Genomic DNA, 20,941 nt, shown 5'->3' with positions numbered 1-20,941 from the left:
TCTAGCCTTGATGATCTAGTGGGTAGGATTCCTGGTTTTCATCTGGGCTGCTGCTGCTGCTGCTAAGTCGTTTCAGTCGTGTCCAACTCTGTACAGCCCCATAGACGGCAGCCCACCAAGCTGCTCCATCCATGGGATTTTCCAGGCAAGAGTACTGGAGTGGGTTGCCATTGCCTTCTCCTCATCTGGGCTACCCAAGTTCAATTCCTGGGCAGGGAACTAAGATTTCACTTCAAGCCACCATTCACTGCTGTCTCTCCAAGATCTCTACCCGAAGCTTTTACCTCCTCATGTGCCCGTGGAGGGTGTTGTGATGGTTGCAGCCTTCTTTCTGTGTTCTGCCACTTTCTCTATGATCCCCCAAGTCCCCAGGGCTGAAAATCAACCCTGTCAATGTTATTATGGTCTGAGAGTAGGATAGAATTCACAGCTAAGTCAAGGTCAGAGAAGAGGCAGACTCCCAGAAAGAAACAAGAATAAAATTTCTGGGTGCCAGGAGCAAAATCTCACCACAACTTCAATTCTAAGGAAACTTTCTAAACACAAGTCGTAATGCTGCTAAGTCGCTTCAGTCGTGTCCGACTCTATGCGACCCCATAGACGGCAGCCTACCAGGCTCCCCTGTCCCTGGGATTCTCCAGGCAAGAACACTGGAGTGGGTTGTCATTTCCTTCTCCAATGCATTAAAGTGAAGAGTGAAAGTGAAGTCACTCAGTCGTGTCCAACTCTGTACAGCCCCATAGACCGCAGCCCACCAAGCTGCTCCATCCATGGGATTTTCCAGGCAAGAGTACTTGAGTGGGGTGCCATTGCCTTCTCCAAGTCGTAATGCTAGGTAGAAGCAAAGAAAATCTTTACTTTAAATACACTTAAATGCCTGGAACTGGCAATCTATTTTATTGTAGTCTTCCTACGCCTGAAGGCAGGAGTTATGCACTTCATTTTTACAAATATGTAATCTGAAACTCAAAAATAAATAGCTTGACCTGAGTTTGAGTCATGGCTGCTTGATTCTAAAGCTTGTATTTTTGTTACTACATGAATCTGCTCATTAAATATGTCTCATTTATTTTAAAGGATCTATTTGATTCAAAGGGAGACCTCGTGAAGAAAATAGGAATAGGAGTCGTCTGCCACAGGGTCCTCCTGTTGTTTCTATACTTGTTCAAGCATGCTAATATTATCTGTGGAAAAGTGCAAGTCGCTCAGTCGTGTCTGACTCTTTGCAACCCCATGGACTATACAGTCCATGGAATTCTCTAGGCCAGAATACTGGAGTTGGGTAGTCTTTCCCTTCTCCAGGGGATCTCCCCAACCCAGGGATCAAACCCACATTACAGGCGGATTCTTTACCAGCTAAGCCACAAGGAGAGCCCAAGAATACTGGAGTGGGTAACCTATCCCTTCTCAGTGGATCTTCCCCACCCAGGAATTGAACCAAGGTCTCCTGAATTGCAGGTGGATTCTTTACCAACTGAGCTATATTATCTGTACTATAACAATATTCTAGGTGCCACTTGCCAATGCAGGAGATGCAGGTTTGTTCCCTGGGTCAGAAAGATCTCCTAAAGGAGGAAATGGCAACCCACTTCAGTATTCTTGCCTGGAAAATTCCATGGACAAAGGAGCCTGGTGGGCTGCAGTCCATGGAGTTGCAAAGAATTGGACATGATTGAGCAACTCAGCACGCATACATGCTCTAAGTATGTTACATACATGCTCTCATTTAATTCCATAATAACTCTATGAAATCATTACTATTATTACTCTGTTTTACAGACTAGAAAAACCACAGTCACCTTGCTAGTAAAGGACTCTCTGATTCCAAAAGCAGAAACTTTATTCTATGTACTGTCATGGATAAAGCCTAGATGGTAGGTAGTACCATTTACTTTTTAAAAGATGGGTTCTAGATATGGTACCTGGAGAATGAGGTGACCGATCATGGCAAATACACATCTGGAAACAAAGCTGATCCATCATTAGGTTTTAGGCAGTTAAGAGTCTTTTTCACCCTCTCGATTGACCCTGTTCTTACCACTAAAGTTTTTAGGTTGTCAAATCTGGACTGCTGCTGCTGCTACTAAATCACTTCAGTGGTGTCCGACTCTGTGCAACCCCAGAGACAGCAGCCCACCAGGCTCCCCCATCCCTGGGATTCTCCAGGCAACTACACTGGAGTGGGTTGCCATCTCCTTCTCCAATGCATGAAAGTGAAAAGTGAAAGTGAAAGTGAAGTTGCTCAGTTGTGTCCGACTTTTAGCGACCCCATGGACTGCAGCCTACCAGGCTCCTCTGTCCATGGGATTTGCCAGGCAAGAATACTGGAGTGGGTTGCCATTGCCTTCTCTGGACATGCCCTTATAAATCACATAATCCCTACCCCATCATCTTATAGATGAAAACATGGACAGCCAGAGAAGGGAAGTGACCAGCCCCAGGCCATTCTGCTCCAGCTAGGAGATTGTAACACAATAGCCTTCCCCTGACTCCCCGAGTCTTCTGCTACAAGCACCTCTTTTCTGTTTTAATATTTAAATTAAAAGTTGTGTTTCCCCAACCCTCCCCACAGTATTTTCTCTAGACTGCTCTTTATCCTTCTCTTTATCTAATGGGTTCAATTCCAAGCACCTCCACTCTCCTCCCTAGCTGTCCCAGTATGGATTGCCATTTTGTGGACATTTCCATAGCTATCTGATCATCAGATCTGAGCCAGTTAACAGTCACATCCTCTTTGCCCTCTCTGCTATGTGATGCCATCCCAGCCACCCTTCTTTCCCCCTCACCTTTCAGGGCACCTCCCTGTCATATCCTCCTTTTTCTGGCTGCTACTTCTCATGAGCTTCATCTGGTTCCATCTTCCTCCCTACCTGCTAAATCTGTTATGCTTCCCACAGTTCTGTAGCCTGCCTCTTCCTCTTTATCCATTTCCCTCAGGATGCCTTCTCCTTGTCCCTTCTCCATGAAAACTTTCCTGACCAAGAGAACTGAGTCCTCCTTTCCTGTCTTACAGATTTCTTTCTTGGAGCTTATAACACTGTACTGTTTCTTTGTTTAGAAGTATGTTCCCCACTTCTAGATATAAGCCCCTCAAGGGACTAGAATCTGATTTGTTAGGTTTGGTATCCAGACATTTTAAAGGCCTTGCTGTTGTTGTTCAGCTGCTTTAACCAATTCAGTTCCGTTCAGCTCAGTTCAGTCATTCAGTCGTGTCTGTCCATTTGCAACCCCATGAACTGCAGCACCAAATTCTCATCACCAACTCTCGGGAGTTTACTCATGTCCATTGAGTCAGTGATGCCATGTCATCCCCTTCTCCCCTTGCCTTCAATCTTTCCCAGTATCAGGGTCTTTTCCAATGAGTCTGTTCTTCCCATAAGATGACGAAACTATTGGAGTTTCAGCTTCAGCAACAGTCCTTCCAATGACTGATTCAGGACTGATTTCCTTTAGGATGGACTGGTTTGATCTCCTTGCAGTCCAAGGGTCTCTCAAGAGTCTCCTCCAACACCACAGTTCAAAAGCATCAATTCTTCAGTGCTCAGCTTTCTTTATAGTTCAACTCTCACATCCATACATGAGTACTGGAAAAACCATAGCTTTGACTAGATACACCTTTGTGAGGAAAATAATGTCTCTGTTTTTAATATGCTGTCTAGGTTGGTCATAGCTTGTCTTCTAAGGAGCAAGAGTCTTTTAATTTCACGGCTGCAGTCACCATCTGCAGTGATTTTGGAGCCCATGAAAATAAAGTCTCTCACTGTTTCCATTGTTTCCCCATCTATTTGCCATGAAGTGATGGGACTGGATGCCATGATCTTCATTTTTTGAATGATGAGTTTTAAGCCAACTTTTTCACTCTCCTCTTTTACTTTCACCAAGAGGTTCTTTAGTTCCTCTTCACTTTCTGCCATAAGGGTGGTGTCATCTGCATATCTGAGGTTATTGATATTTCTTCCTGCAATCTTGATTCTAGCTGTGCTTCATCCAATCTGGCAGTTCGCATGATGTACTCTGCATACAAGTTAAAGAAGCAGGTGACAATATACAGCCTTGACGTACTCCTTTCCTATTTGGAACCAGTCTATTGTTCCATGCCCAGTTCTAACTGTGGCTTCTTGACCTGCATACAGATTTCTCAGGAGGAAGGTAATGTCATCTGGTATTCCCATCTCTTTAAGAATTTTTCCATCCAGCTCTAATGTTAATAGAGCTAGACTTATACTGATCCCTTTCCTCCACCATCTCAATATTCTGACTGACTTTCTTGTTTTGATGAACGTAGTTATTGATATGTTGGAATCACCTGTGGTGGTGGCTTTTTAGCTAAGTCGTGTCCGACTCCTGCGACCCTGTGGACTGTAGCCTGCCAGGCTCCTCTGTTCATGGGGATTCTCCAGGCAAGAGCATTGGAATGGGTTGCCATTTCTTTCTCCAGATCTTCCTGACCCAGGGATCAAACCCGCTTCTCCTGCACTGCAGGCAGATTCTTTACCAACTGAGCTACAAGCTACTGTAAAGAATAATGATACCTGGGTCCCACCCTCACAGATTCTGATTTAATGAACCTGGATGCATCAAGGGTATCAGGATTTTTAAAGGTCCCCAGATTGGCTTGTACCATACTTTGAATACCAGATTGGAAATACCATGCCTTCCTAAATAAAAAAATCTTGAAATTATCCTCAATTTTTTTTCCTTCTGTCAGTTTCAGATCCCTTTTGATCTTGGCAAGGCAGCAGTAAGCAGTGAAGTGAAATCTTAATTCCCTGCTGGCCTGGAATAGCCTAGATATGCTGAATCTGAATAGCCTGGATGAAAACCAGTAGTCCTACTGACCAGACCAGCAAAAGCTAGAGGCTAGAAGCTCTTTTTCCCTAGATCTTTGCCCTCAGTGAAAAATGCATTTATCGTAGAGGCAGAAACTAAATGCAGGTACCGAGTTTATTAGAGACAGAGCACAACAAGTGGGAGAGCACACAGAGAAACAGATTGTTAAGACAGAAGTAAGGCAGATCTGCACATCCAGAAAGAAAGGGTGTGGGTGTCCCTCTTAGGAGGAGCACTGAATAGTGGTGTTTAAGTCATTTAAATAGGGCAGTTCTTCCAGGTCTTTGTTTACCTTTAGTCAATTATCTGGCGTCTTTTCCCACACATAGTCTACCCTGGGTGTACACGTACCCGTCGGCCAACAGGGGCCTTGAAGTGAAGACTTTTGGGAGAAGCAAGACACGTTATGGCCTGACATCATCCCCTGACTTTTGACCCACGAGGAGCCTTTCTGTGCATGATTAGTGTCCTACTTGTTCCAGAAAGGGGGCGAGGGGCAGTGGGGAGTCCTTAATCCTTTACTCAAACAGTGTTTTGCCACCTCTTTGTCCTTGCCATGACTTTACCTTAAAGGTGTTTACAAGAGACAAACACTGGCTATTTACCCTGTTTCTGTTGTCGTTTCCATGCAGGGGGCAAACAGGAAGCTGACTGTAAATGCCTTAACTGGGGCCCACCTTGCTCTTGTCTCAGGAAATGCTAACAGTTCTAAGCAGCTAGCCCGAAGCCCACTTCTCTGTGCCTCATGACACAGTAAACAGTTGTAATGTAAGCTAGTTTTTTTTTTTTTTTGTAATTTTATTTTATTTTTATTTTTTTATTTTTTTATTTTATTTTATTTTATTTTTAAACTTTACATAATTTTATTAGTTTTGCCAAATATCAAAATGAATCCATCACAGGTATACATGTGCTCCCCATCCTGAACCCTCCTCCCTCCTCCCTCCCCATACCATCCCTCTGGGTCGTCCCAGTGCACTAGCCCCAAGCATCCAGTATCGTGCATTGAACCTGGACTGGCATCTAGTTTTAAACAGAGGCCACTTGTAAATGTGTAACCTGGAGCCCATCTGTCTCCGGCCTCACTTTGCGTCTTTTTTCCGTCTCCTTGCCCTTTCTTTCTCTATGAATATTGCTCAATCCAGCAGTTCTTAAGTACTATAAGACTTAATATTCTTTAGGGATGAAATTGGACTGAAGCTTGGGTTCTCTCAAACATAACCAAGACCCTCTGCATCTAAAGACATATTACTACTAATTATCTTTAAAAATAAGTTTTTACCCAATAATTCTTGCCTATTATTTTTGAAAGCTATATGTACAAAGACATGTGTTGACTCTATTTCCACAGTTATTTTTAAATATCTAAATCATAGCAACTTTTTATTCTGGAAATTAACTTCCAGCTCGGTCTTTTCTCTCCCCTTGCTCTTGGGCTTTCGGCTGAGGTCAGATACCCAAGATAAGAGGGGGCAGGAAGAGACAGGGTGATGGCAGCTAGCACTCGTTGATTTGCTACTGTGCCAAATGCATTTTCAAACATGAAAACGTGCTTCGGTATCTCTAATACTAAAAACAGGTATAAATTAAGAATCATTATTCCCATTTTAATAACTGACTTGTCTAAAGTCACTCAGAATTGGGAGATGGATTTGAGTTTGTCTCACTCCAAAGCTTAGGCCCTTTTCCATTTCGTCACGCTGCACCCAGAGCCAGGTTCCAATCAATCGCTTCTTCATTGATCTTGGGAAGTACCTGTGCAACTGAGCAAGACTCTGCAGGGCCCTCCCAGGTACAAAAACCCTTTCATGTCTCCCATTCTTGTTTGTAGAAAAAATTTCAGTCTCTTAGGCCTTCTCTGTGTTCCAAAGAGCAGGGATAAGAAGGTAACAATTAGAGAAGTGAAGGGATGTAGAAAATGAAAAAGGAAAATCAGTCAATCAAGAAAAGTAATGATAGCTGAAACAACAATTCAGCAATAAAACAGAGTCCTAGAGAAGGCAATGGCACCCCACTCCAGTACTCTTACCTGGCAAATCCCGTGGACGGAAGAGCCTGGTAGGCTGCAGTCCATGGGGTCGCCTGGAGTCGGACATGACTGAGCGACTTCCCTTTCACTTTTCACTTTCATGCATTGGAGAAGGAAATGGCAAACCACTCCAGTGTTCTTGCCTGGAGGATCTCAGGGATGGGGGAGCCTGGTGGGCTGCCGTCCATGGGGTTGCACAGAGTCGGACACAACTGAAGCAACTTAGCAGCAGTTCCTCCTCAAGGGGGATATACACAACACTCTGAACTGTGTCTTTGAGTTGTTCCACAGAAACTAAGACCGCGCCCCCCGCCCCCCCCCCCCCACCACACACACACACAGATAGAAGGTGGTGACTAAAGCTGACAACAGATAGACCCCAGACTGGTTTGAACCAGAAGGATGATAAAGAAACCTCCTGATGTTCTTGAAACATTGCCCTGTTACCTCACCACCAGCCAATCAGAAGAAAGTTCACAAGCTAACAATGCAACCTGCAACCTGCACCTCAAATGAGGTGAGTTGTTTGTTTTTAAAAGACCTTCCCTGAAACCCATTGGGGAAGGAGTTCAGGTCTTTTGAGCACTAGCTGCTCTTTTTCTTTTCTTTGTTTGATGCCCTGCACAAAACACTGTACTTTGCTTTTCCACAACCCAGTGTCAGTAGACTGGCTTTGCTGTGCATCTGGTGAGTGGACTCAAGCTTGGTTTGGTAACACCTGCAGCATCTGGTCCAGCACCCCTCATCGAGCAGTGCTAAGCAGAAGTTTGTTGAATGATTTTAAACACTGACTCTTCTTCCATAGTTGGTCTTTAAGCCACAAAAGTGCTTTCATTAGCTTCCTTTATACTTATAATTAAGAAGTGCCACTGACATCTGGCACTGTGTGCAGGTCAGGAAGCAACAATTAGAACTGGACATGGAACAACAGACTGGTTCCAAATAGGGAAAGGAGCATGTCAAGGCTGTGTATTGTCACCCTCCTTATTTAACTTATATGCAGAGAACGTCATGAGAAACTCTGGGCTGGATGAAGCACAAGTGGAATCAAGATTGCCCGGAGAAATATCAATAACCTCAGATATGCAAAAGACACCACCCTTATGGCAGAAAGTGAAGAAGAACTAAAGTGCCTCTTGATGAAAGTGGAAGAGGAGAGTGAAAAAGTTGGCTTAAAGCTCAACATTCAGAAAACTATGATCATGCCATCCAGTCCCATGGATGGGCTCCAAAATCACTGCAGATGGTGACTGCAGCCATGAAATTAAAAGAAACATGCTCCTTGGAAGAAAAGCTATGACCAACCTAGATAGCATATTAAAACGCAGAGACATTACTTTACCAACAAAGGTCTGTCTAGTCAAAGCTATGGTTTTTCCAGTGGTCATGTATGGATGTCAGAGTTGGACCATAAAGAAAGCTGACCGCTGAAGAATTGATGCTTTTGAACTGTGGTGTTGGAGAAGACTCTTGAGAGTTCCTTGGACTGCAAGGAGATCCGACCAGTCCATCCTAAAGGAAATCAGTCCTGAATATTCATTGGAAGGACTGATGCTGATGCTGAAACTCTAATACTTTGGTCACCTGATGTGAAGAACCGACTCATTTGAAAAGACCCTGATGCTGGGAAAGACTGAAGGCAAGGGGAGAAGGGGATGACAGAGGATGAGATGGCTGGATGGCATCACTGACTAGATGGACATGAATTTGACCGAGCTCTAGGAGTTGGTGATGGACAGGGAAGCCTGGCATGCTGCAGTCCATGGGGTCACAAATAGCTGGACACAACTGAGTGACTGAACTGAACTGAACTGATATCTGGGACTAAAGAGCAGTTGTTAGCTAAATTTTTTCATCTCAAAGGATTCCAATAAGGTTTTAAACCGAAGTTTTACCTGAAAAATAAACCAAGGGAATGGATATTTTCATAACCTAAGTCAACTTGCTTTTCGTGGCTTTCATGACCTCAATAGTTCACACTTATTTGGAGTTTGCAATTTAATTCCTGTGTGTTGTGTTGGAAATCAAGCTCAGATTTCAAGTCAGATCACCTAGTTTCAAATCACAGATCTCAAATGATAAAAATAATTCCAATTTTATAAGGTTGTTTTGAAAAATGAGATGATATATGTATAACATTTAAAATGCTGCTCAGAATATACTAAAGCTCAGTAAATATTAGCTAGTTTATTAATCTACTAGGGGGACTGAATAATCTACTAGGTGGACTGAAATGTCCACTATTAGAAAAATGCTCTTGAGGTTTGGCAAGGTCTCTGTAAAAGTCACTAGTTAAATATGCAAGTGTCACATATCTAAGAAAATAATGTCCTGTTAGCAACCACCTGGTAGCTCAGCAGTAAAGAATCCACCTACAATGCAGGAAATACAGCAGATGTGGGTTCAATCCCTGGGTTGGGAAGATCCCCTGGAGGAGGGCATGGCAACTCACTGCACTTCTTGTTTGGAAAATCCCATGGACAGAGGAGCCTGGCAGGCTACGACCCATGGGGTCACACACAAAGAGTCAGACACGACTGAAGCAACTGAGCACAGTATTATAGCAGTCACATATTTAGTTTCTATTGGCATGCTGTGATTTATGTATGATTTCTTGATCAATTTACTGAAAAAGTCTTGTGGGAATGGGGATCAAAACACCCAAGCGACTCAGAACTAGCGTTCAGGCTGGAGTGGGGAAAAGAGCCGGCTGGGAGGATGCTCCAGGGACATTTATCCTCCAGGAGAACCTTGGGAGAGAATGTGGACTGCAAAGAAAACAGAGACATTAATTTAGATGTTAAACGTGGTTCAAATGCCAATGCTGCCATTCACTAACTGTGACCTTTGACAGGCAAATCATTCTTTCAGAACATGTTTCCTTATCTATAACAGGGGAGCCAATTCCATATTTTCAGAGTGTCTCACGATTAAATGACACAACATTTGAACACTTGAAACGAATGCCTTGGCATATTGCTGGTGCTCAAAATTGTTAAAGCCCAAAGCCAAAAGTAGGCTTCTATTCCCTACTTTCTGCAACATCATTTTGGTTATGCCCTTTAGGATGCTGATTATAATCCGAAGTTGTTTTGTATGATTTTTTTTTCATTTATTGCCTGTTTGCTAAAGTTAATATTTCCCCTTTCAAACTGCAAAACATGCCCTTTTGTTATTCTACCTTGCATTGCAGGGAAGACCCACCACACGGCTTCTAATAGCCTCTAAAAACACACCTACCCAAAGAGATTTATTTTTGTTCCCCCACATTATGAACTCAGGCCCAGCTGTTCTCTGCCTAAAAGGCAATACTCAAGAGACAGGTGCTGGTAGGAACAGAAAGTTTGCTTTATTCAGTGAGTCAGTTCAGTCGCTCAGTCATGTCTGACTCTTTGCGACCCCATGGACTGCAGCACACCAGGCTTCCCTGTCCAGCACTAACTCCTGGAGCTTGCTCAAACTCACGTCCATCAAGTCAGTGATGCCATCCAACCATCTCATCCTCTGTCGTCCCCTTCTCCTCCTGTCTTCAATCTTTCCCAGCATCAGGGTCTTTTCCAATGAGTCAGTTCTTCCCATCAGGTGGCCAAAGTACTGGAGTTTCAGCTTTAGCATCATTCCTTCCAAAGAAATCCCAGGGCTGATCTCCTTCTGAATGGACTGGTTGGATCTCCTTGCAGTCCAAGGGACTCTCAAGAGTCTTCTCCAACACCACAGTTCAAAAGCATCAATTCTTCAGTGGTCAGCTTTCTTTATGGTCCAACTCTCACATCCATACATGACTACTGAAAAACCATAGCTTTGACTAGACAGACCTTTGTAGGCAAAGTAATGTCTCTGCTTTTTAATATGCTGTCTATGTTGGTCATAGCTTTTCTTCCAAGGAGCATGTGTCTTTTAATTTCATGGCTGCAGTCATCATCTGCAGTGATTTTGGAGCCCAAGAAAATAAAGTCTGTCACTGTTACCATTGTTTTTCCATCTATTTGCCATGGGGTAATGAAACTGCATGCCATGATCTTCATTTTTTGAATGTTGAGTTTTAAGCCAGTTTTTTCACTCTCCTTTTTCACTTTCAACAAGAGGCTCTTCATTTCCTCTTCGCTTTCTGCCATAAGGGTGATGTCATCTGCATATCTGAGGTTATTGCTTTATTCAGGAGACCACCATTCTGGTCTCCTGATGGTGGATTCATGTCCAAAGCCCAATTTCGAAGGCTCTGATTGAATGAAAGTTAAGAAAGGAGAACTACTAAGGGAGAAGTCAGAGTCTGTTATCTTCCATTGTGTGCAGACTTTCTTCGGATTGGTTGGTGGTGAGGTAACAGGGTGGTGCTACAGGAGTCTGGTGTTCAGCCAGAAGCTACCCACCTGTACCTGGGTGGGGGCCTTAATTCCTACAGAAGAACTCAAAGATTATTCTGTCCATTCCCTGAAGTGGAGTGAGGACCCTGACCAGAGGCTGCACCATTGTTTCTTGACTGCTCCTCCTTTGTTTCTGCATTCTCTCCCTTCCCTGATGAGCAACTGTTTGAAGCTGCCCTTTGGAACTCAGGGCATCCCTGGTGGCTCAGAGGGTAAAGCGTCCGCGTGTAATGCAGGAGACCTGGGTTAGATCCCTGGGTTGGGAAGATCCCCTGGATAAGGAAATGGCAAGCCACTCTGGTACTCTTGCCTGGAAAAATCCCATGGATGGAGAGGCCTGTAGGCTACAGTCTGTGGGGTCGCAAAGAGTTGGACACGACTGAGTGACTTCACTCACTTTGGAACTCGGGGAAGCCCAAGGAGGCTGTGTCTGCTGCTGCTGCTAAGTCGCTTCAGTTGTGTACGACTCTGTGACCCCATGGACGGCAGCCCACCAGGCTCCCCCATCCCTGGGATTCTCCAGGCAAGAACACTGGAGTGGGCTACCATTTCCTTCTCTAATGCATGAAAGTGAAAAGTGAAAGGGAAGTTGCTTAGTCGTGTCCAACTCTTCGAGACCCTGTGGACTGCAGCCTACCAGGCTCCTCCGTCCATGGGATTTTCCAGGCAAGAGTATTAGAGTGGGTTGCCATTGCTTTCTTCGAAGGAGGCTGAATGAAGCCTATTTCCTACAAACAAGACATGTAGCAGTAGCCTCAATGTCCTGCTGCATTTCACCCACATCCTTATCTCTCCTTCATCCTTCAACCTACTTTAATCTAGCTGTAAGGTCCCTTTAATTTATGATTATTTATTTTTTAATTTAATTTATTTGTTATTCTTTGCCTTTTCTTACTGTTCACGAGGTTCTCCAGGCAAGAACACTGGAGCGGGTTGCCATTCCTTCCTCCTCCTTGTTATTTTTGCCTGTGCAGGGTCTTCATTGCTGCGTGCGGGCCTTCTCTAGCTGCTGCAAGTGGGGCCACTCCAATTGCAGTGCACAGGTTTCTCATTGCTGTGGCTGTGCTTATTGCAGAGCACAGGCTTTCAGCGCGTTTGCTTCAGCTTTGTGGCCTGTGGACTCAGTAGTTGTAATGTGTGGGCTTGGTTCCCCAAGGCATGTGAAATCTTCCCAAATCAGGGATCAAACCCATGTCTCCTGCACTGGCAGGTGGATTCTTAACCACTGGGCCCTCAGAAAGAGCTGGTCTTGCCCATACTAAGATCCAACAGATTTTTGTTTGTTTGTTTGCTTTTGCTTTTTCTGCTTCACCACAACGTGGGATCTTAGCTCCCAGATCAGGAATTGAACCCATGACTCTTGCATTGGAAGCATGGAGTCTTAACCACTAGACCACCAGGGAAGTCCCTCGTCTCGCCCAGTACTAAGGACAGTCCTATCGATTCATCTTACTTTTTCTCCTAATGCAGTTTGTCACAGTTGACCTCTGCCTGCTTATTGAACACATTTCCCCTCTCATGTCTTGTGATGAGATGGTGCACTCTCCTCTGCTTTCTCATTTCCGTACGGTGCTGATCTAAGCCTCTCTCTGCCCTGGCCTCCTTTTATCCTATTACTTTGCTTTACTGTCTTCACAGCATTTACCACTATTTGAAATGGTCTGATTTCATGATTCGTTTGCGTGTTTATAGTTATCGCCCCCTCATCTGGCTCTGTGAGGGTAGAGGAAGTTCTGTTTGTTCACCGCCACGTTGCTCAGTGACTGTGGCATTGCTAGTACGTTCCATGGTTCATTGAAGGTTAGAGTGTTGCAAGATGCCCTATTATTTTAGGAACTATTAATAAGATAAAAGGTATCCAATTAAACTATGACCTACTGCTTCCTGGTCACTTAGAATTTTTATTTTATATTTGTTTAAATAACCTTTTGGGATATAATAGTCCTGAATTTTTTTTTTTTTTTTTTGCATATATGACTCCTGTTCATACAAGGAGCAGAAAAATGGAAGCAAACAGTATAACAAAAAAAATTTCCCATACATAATTCAACTTTTTTGGCTCATTCCTGACTCAAATGTCAGTGTGTCAGCGTATTTTCCACACCACGTCATACTTTGTGCCGTCAAGAGCACTGGTGATTCAGCATTCCTCAGACCGCTCTCTTGTTTCCTCCTAGTATTTCATCCTAGACTGTTGACAGCCGTTTTGCAAGATTTGCTGGTGGTACTTTCTTTATCTTACCAGAAAGTATCAATGAAATGTTTCTCAAGCAACAAGGAAGATTGTCTTTTTTCTTCCCAAATGGTCCTCAAATAGACTTGGGGAGGGATGGCCGAAACCTGAAGTGGCCACAAACAATAGCAAGCAGACTGTACGTGTCCAGGGAGTGACAACTCTAGCCACATCTGGTGACAAATTATAACACACAGGTTGCCAAATGCATCAGAAATGATAAAACACGAAAAATGATATAATATGAAAAAAAGAGTATTTTAGAATTGTTGAAATTCCTTAGTAAATATTTATAGATATTCAGTGAGTGAATAAATGAATAGAACCCATGTTGCTGCTGTGTAAGGCAACGAAAGTCTAAAATAAACCACCTAAAAAAGAAAAAATCACCTATGAAAGAAATTCCATGTTTTTAAGGATTAGTTCATCAGCCTTTAAATTCTGAAACCAGCAAGGAATTCTTGATGAGGATTATAATTGTATCTAGAGCAGGGTTTTCAATAGAGAATGCATTTTTTCACTTACCGTTTTATTTATCATTTGTTTTCTTATCTTAGAGGCCCACTTTAGTGTACTTTAAATTATCCGCTTTTAAAAAGGTGTAAGTATTACTCACATTTTCAGTAGGATGTCCTGGGTTTCTGCATATGGAGAATAGAAAACATTTCATTTTTTTGGTAACCATGAGAGGGCAGCCTTGTTTTACTTTTCTGAGTCTCCCGCAGGCCTAGCTGCGTTGCAGCATTCTGGCAGAATGACTCCTGGCAGCCGGAGGAGGCAAGGGCAGGCGCTGTGTTTTCCAGAGTGCTCCTCTGCTAAAGGCTCGCTGCTCTTCGGAGTCAGATGGATGCTGCTGCTCTTGCTTTTCCTCCTAGCCTTCACATTGGCAGTAAAACCTGATGTTTTTTAGCAGGGAGATGGTTGTTTGGGGATTGACATGTATCACTAATGAGGTGGCTGCAGAAAGGGATGGTTTCATAAAAGCCACGTCTGGGATTTGAACCTCTGGATGGCAGATATATACCTAGACTTGTGCAAGCTTCGAAATACAGTAGAGGCTGCCTGGAGAGGCTACGCTAGGAAAGATGTGAGGTTGAAGGGGGTCTAGCAATTGGCGTAGATGGTCAGGGATAATAGAAGATAAAGCCTTATGTTTTATATCCTTATTAGATCATTTATTCATTAATTATTGAATTTTATTATACGGAGGTACAATATGAACTCCCACCTATTCAATTTTATTATACAGTGGTGCAATATGAACTTCCAAGTTATTGAGAGAGACTGTCTAGTAAAAGACAGTTGCAATTCTGTCTAAGTGGTGAGTACAGAATGGAAACAAACTTTGTATGGAAGATTGGGTGCTGGCATGGATTAAAGGTCTGACTCTAACCCTATCCTAGGCTGCCCAGACCTTTCTCCATGTCAGCACCCAACCTTACATACAAAGTTTGTTCCCATTCTGTACTCACCACACTGCAGTGAACAGGAGGGTGACAAAGCCTTGGTTAAGTCTGGATCTCACAAAATCTGCACCTGATTTCTTTATAGGGAGAACTTCTACTTTCAGAGTTTTTTCAATCTCTAGAGGGGGGATAGCACTTAACAAAGGTGTGTCCAGATTCCTTTATAGTTAAAGGTCTGTCAGCTTTGCTAACTGAGCCATGAGAGCTTATGGCAACATTCACTTGTTTATTCTACAAACGCATATTCAGTTCAGTTCAGTCGTTCAGTTGTGTCCGACTCCTTGAGACCCCATGAATCGCAGCACGCCAGGCCTCCCTGTCCATCACCAACTCTCGGAGTTCACCCAAACCCATGTCCATTGACTCGGTGATGCCATCCAACCATCTCATCCTCTGTCATCCCCTTCTCCTCCTGCCCTCAATCTTTCCCAGCATCGGGGTCTTTTCCAATGAGTCAGCTCTTTGCATCAGGTGGCCAAAGTATTGGAGTTTCAGCTTCAACATCAGTCCTTCCAATGAACACCCAGGACTGATCTCCTTTAGGATGGACTGGTTGGATCTCCTTGCAGTCCAAGGGACTCTCATGAGTCTTCTTCAACACATCAAAAGCATCAATTTTTCGGCTCTCAGCTTTCTTTATAGTCCAACTCTCACATCCATAGCCTTGACTAGACGGACCTTCATTGACAAAGTAATGTCTCTGCTTTTTAATATGCTGTCTAGGTTGGTCATAACTTTCCTTCCAAGGAGCAAGCGTCTTTTAATTTCATGGCTGCAACCACCATCTGCAGTGATTTTAGAGCCCAGAAAAATAAAGTCAGCCACTGTTTCCACTCTTTCCCCATCTATTTGCCATGAAGTGATGGGACCAGATGCCATGATTTTCATTTTCTGAATGTTGAGCTTTAAGCCAACTTTTTCACTCTCCACTTTCACTTTCATCAAGAGGCTTTTGAGTTTCTCTTCACTTTCTGCCATAAGGGTGGTGTCATCTGCATATCTGAGGTTATTGATATTTCTCCCAGCAATCTTGATTCCAGCTTGTGCTTCCTCCAGCCCAGCTTTTCTCATGATGTACTCTGCATATAAGTTAAATAAGCAGGGTGACAATATATAGCTTTGATGTACTCCTTTTCCTATTTGGAACTAGTCTGTTGTTCCATGTCCAGTTCCAACTGTTGCTTCTTGACTTGCATACAGATTTCTCAAGAGGCAGGTCAGGTGATCTGGTATTCTCATCTCTTTCAGAATTTTCCACAGTTTATTGTAATGATCTACACAGTCAAAGGTTTTGGCATAGTCAATAAAGCAGAAATAGATGTTTTTCTGGAACTCTCTTGCTTTTTCGATGATCCAGCGGATGTTGGCAATTTGATCTCTGGTTCTTCTGCCTTTTCTAAAACCAGCTTGAACATCTGGAATTTCATGGTTCACGTATTGCTGAAGCCTGGCTTGGAGAATTAAGGCCCCTCTTTTGCCAGCACCCTAATAATTACTGGTATATGAAGGAGATAAAATCCAATCTCTGTACTCCAAGTACTCACATCAAATAAGGAAGAACTCATAACTTAGTGGGCAAAGTTGATTTTTTGTGCAAATTGACAGAAAATTCACTTTTCATCAAGTCCTTGAATCTAGGGATCACAGTTTTTTCTCATTTTATTTTTCTCTGGCTTTAAAAAAAAATCAGACAAGCTCCGAAGTGGTAGACATGATATTATTTCATTATTAGCCTTAACCTCATGTTATAAGGTGAATATCCTACTAAGTTCCTTACAAAAACATAACAAATACACCAAATTGATTCCAGAGTTAAACAGAAATGCTTTTCAGATCATGTACTGTTTTGATATTTCTTATCAGAGGTTCTCAACCTGATTGGAAATCCATTCTAATTCACAGAAAAAAAAGTTATTAAAGAGATAGTGTGGGATCAATATCACTTTTAAGTGAATTTATTTATATTTCACCCTCAGAAAAGTAATCTATATAATTTGAATGTATGCATATTTATTTGATCAGTAATATGCATACAGATCCAAATGCTTCTTAAGACAACTCTGACACTTTCTCCTGAGGCTTTTAGCTTCAGAATACCTGCTCTACTTCTGAGCCCTTCCTAAGAAAACTGATATAAAACCCCTTTTCAGAGCACTTTCTTGCCTGGCTGTGTTCTAAATCAGGGATCAGCAGGCACTTTCTGTAAAAGGCCAGATAGTAAATATTTCAGGCTTTGTGGGCAACTACTAAACTCTGCCTGCCCTTGTAGTGCAAGAGCAGCCACAGATAATACATAAGCGAATCAAAACACAAAAACAGCTGGCAGGCCAGATTTGGGCTGTGGGCCATGCTTTGAAGATTTCTGTTCTAAGTCATTTGACACCACCATTTTAGCTGATTGGATCAAGAGAGGGAACTGAAGTGAGGATAGCAAATCTATTAGCCAGTCTCCAGGTAGTCAGCAGCCTTAGTAAGGACCTGGTATGAGACTTAGTATCAAGTAGTGTCTCTTGTTAGACTGCTAGCTAGCTAGCTAGCTAGCTAGGGCAATCATTAGTAGGATCAGCTACAGCAGGAGCCCAGAGTGGTCAGCAGCTATTAGAAAACTAAGGTCAAAAGATAGAAAAATGATATCCAAATAGAGAGTGAAGTAGTGGGTTAATAGTATCAGCAGTAGAGAATCTGAGAGGATTACCATTGATAAGGTTTGTCAGACTTTTGATGCTGATGAATCTTGCGAATTGTGTGTCCTGAAAAAACTCACAGTTTTTAAACCATATTCCAGCTTCAATCCAGCCATTCCTGGGTTTCTGGGAGATTTCTGTTGTTCTTAATTCCACATGTAACCACACAGTTGATTTCCCGTTGCTACAGGTAACCGCCAAGAATCTCTATTTCTGATAGTTCTGAAGAGCCTAATACTCTCCTCTGCCTGCAGGTTGAGAGTCAGAGTTGTACATGAAATATTCATCAGTGAATATTGACTGTGTGAAGAGATTTTCTTTGTTAATCATTCATCTTAGACTTTGTGTCTAGTCTTTGAATGGATCGAGTGTGTCTAAGTGAAGGTTCCCTTGAAAAGGCACAGACATTTTCTCTGGGGCCTTTGACGAGGAACAGCAAGGCCCTTCGGGGCTGTTCAGTGAGGCATTTGAGCTCCAGATGGTGAAAACTGTTCCGTGACACGTCTAGTTTATCCCAGTTGTTGCTTCTATTGAGGATCTCGGGGAAACCTTTTCATATTCTCACCTGAGTGCAGTGAAGGATTTTGGGTTGCATGGGAACAGGTTTAAAGGAAGGTTACATTATTTATCAATATGCTTTCATGTCAGTTATCCCTGGCCAGAGATGAGTTCTTCACATCACTCTTAACAGCCCCTGGAATTTAATTCAAGCTTTGTCATTTTTGACAGTGTTTTATGGTCCCCTTCTCTGACTGCCAATCTTAAAATAACAGATTTTGGAAGAAATTTTTGTCCTTTTCTTCCACAGTATGAGAAAGAAGGTGCAATTTTGCAACTGTTCAGGGTAGAAAGATTTTTTTTTTTTTTTTTAAGGGCTGAGTTCTTGGATTTGTGAATATATCTCCTTTCACAGCTATGCTGAAATATAGTTCTCTGATTTATTCTCATTTATTATTAAAAAATTTTAGCCAATCACCAAACTGCGTGGTGGCTCAGACGGTAAAGTGTCTGCCCGCAACACGGGAGACCCAGGTTCGATCCCTAGGTTTGGAAGATCCCCCGAAGAAGGAAATGGCAACCCACTCCAGTGCTCTTGCCTAGAAATTCCATGGATGGAGGATCCTGGTGGGCTACAGTCCATGGGGTCACAAAGAGTTGGACACGACTGAGTGACTTCATTTTCTTTCACTTTGTTTCTATTTTTGGAAACTATTTCTTATATATCTAGAAGTACACTGAAGTTATTATGAATTTCTTAGCATTCCCTCTTCAGAGAAGGCAATGGCAACCCACTCCAGTACTCTTGCCTGGAAAATCCCATGGACAGAGGAGCCTGGTGGGTTGCAGTCCATGGGGTTGCTAAGAGTCGGACACTACTGAGCGACTTCACTTTCACTTTTCACTTACATGCATTGGAGAAGGAAATGGCAACCCACTCCAGTGTTCTTTCTGGAGAATCCCAGGGACGGGGGAGTCTGGTGGGCTGCCGTCTATGGGGTCGCACAGAGTCAGACACGACTGAAGTGACTCAGCAGCAGCATTCCCTCTTAAGAGCAGTGAAAACAGATATTGCTGTCATCATTCTGGTAGGGACTAAACTGAATTAATAGCATAGCTAAGATCGAAAACTTGCTATGTGCTATACACTGAGGCGCAGAATATTGTTCACTTGCCCTAGGGCTCACAGTAAGCGGTAGGTACTTTTGATTCCAGTATGTAACCACTATTCTGTCCTGCTTCTACAGCTTTGTGCCATGAGTGCAGCTTCCAGAAAACTGAACTCTCCACGCACAGGCCATGGATACCTGAGGAAGAAGACCCAGGTGTAAGCAACAAGATCTTTGATCCTTCTAAATTTCCAGTTTTCTTTAAGCAAGAGAAACAGACTTTTCTGGGTTGGATTTTAAGTAGCAAGTCAGACAGTCAAGGCGATGTATTGATACCTTCTATCAGGCACTTTCACAATGAGGTTATTGGTCAGAAAAGGGCAGTTCTGGACAGAGGCCTGTGGTATACCCTTGATTTACAAGAAGCTTGTCTTTTCTTTATAGAAAGCTATGTTTCATGCTGCTCACATAGCTGTTTCCTGTTCTAATTAATTTTTGAGCTCTCTGTTGGATTTTAATTACAGACCTATTAATTCATGGAAGAGTCGACAGATGTTGTAGGTTGGTCATAGCAAACGAATAGACAGGTGCAGGATGGAAAGTCTTGAAGACTCTTCAGTGATTGAGTCACAGATAAGTTACTACTTGGAACTAAGAAGCACACCCAGGAAGATGTTTAGTTACCTGGAACACATTTTTAGAAGGAAAGAAACTGAGGTTGAAAGCGCAGATCGCAGCGTAGACTTGCACTTGCTGTTGGAGTGAGGAGGGTGAGGTGAGGTTCCTATAAGGAGAAGGAATGGATTTGATATTGGGGTGGGTCACCCGGAAAGACTCCAGCAGAGTCCCTTGGGAAGAGAGAAATAAATGGAGACAAAAGAGGGTAAACCGATGCCTTGTTTTTAGCAGTTTGCCCTCTGACCTCAAAACTCTAGAGAGTGCAAAATGATAGAAAATTCCCCGTTTGCCTCAGTTAAGAGCCTAGAAGCAAAGCATGGAGACTGGCCAAAATGTTTTCCCGTAAAGTCCACTTCCAATTTCAGAACTTTGTCCCATTGTTGAGAGAAAAAGCCATGCCAAGAGAGCCAGAGTGCAAAAAAAGCCCCCTTGTCCTGATGCAAAAGCGTCCCTCCCTCTGGCTTTGCCCCAGCCCAACCCTAGGAAAGCGGACATCAGAGCAAGCTGGTCAGCCTCCTTCCATTTGGAAGCAGCCCTCGCTCTGCCTGGCACCTGAGGGAAATCTAATAAACATTTTAACACTTTTTAAAATTCTTCCCGTAAAAGTACAGCTCGCAGTCTAAGGATGCCATCCTGATCAGCACCCCTGCCCTCTGAAGACTGAAATGTCTTCCCCCTTACTCTGCGTCATCCTTGGCAAGGTATAAAACGAGGGTGGGGGAGGAGCAAGGAGCCTTGAGTTGCCTGCAAAGATCAATACTTCTCTCTGTAGGGACTTCAGACCATTCAAACGTCACGTCCCTAGGGCAGGATTGCTGTCAGTTGAAATTACATATAAAGGATTAAGTGTATTCAAGAAGGACTTACTAGAGTGGTAAGATTGTGGAATAAACAAAGATAACTAAAAATCTCTTCAACTCCTAAAAGGTAAAGATAAACAAATGCAGTTAAGTAGTTTTTCTAATATGCCCTCTACATTTCTAATATATAGCTCTTACCAATCTTTAAGACACACCCCCACCCCCACCCTCTGAGGCAGAATTAGGTGTC

Source organism: Bos indicus, chromosome 19 (assembly GCF_029378745.1).
Source record: "Bos indicus isolate NIAB-ARS_2022 breed Sahiwal x Tharparkar chromosome 19, NIAB-ARS_B.indTharparkar_mat_pri_1.0, whole genome shotgun sequence".
NCBI lineage: Eukaryota > Metazoa > Chordata > Mammalia > Artiodactyla > Bovidae > Bos > Bos indicus.
This window is presented reverse-complemented; position numbering follows the sequence as displayed.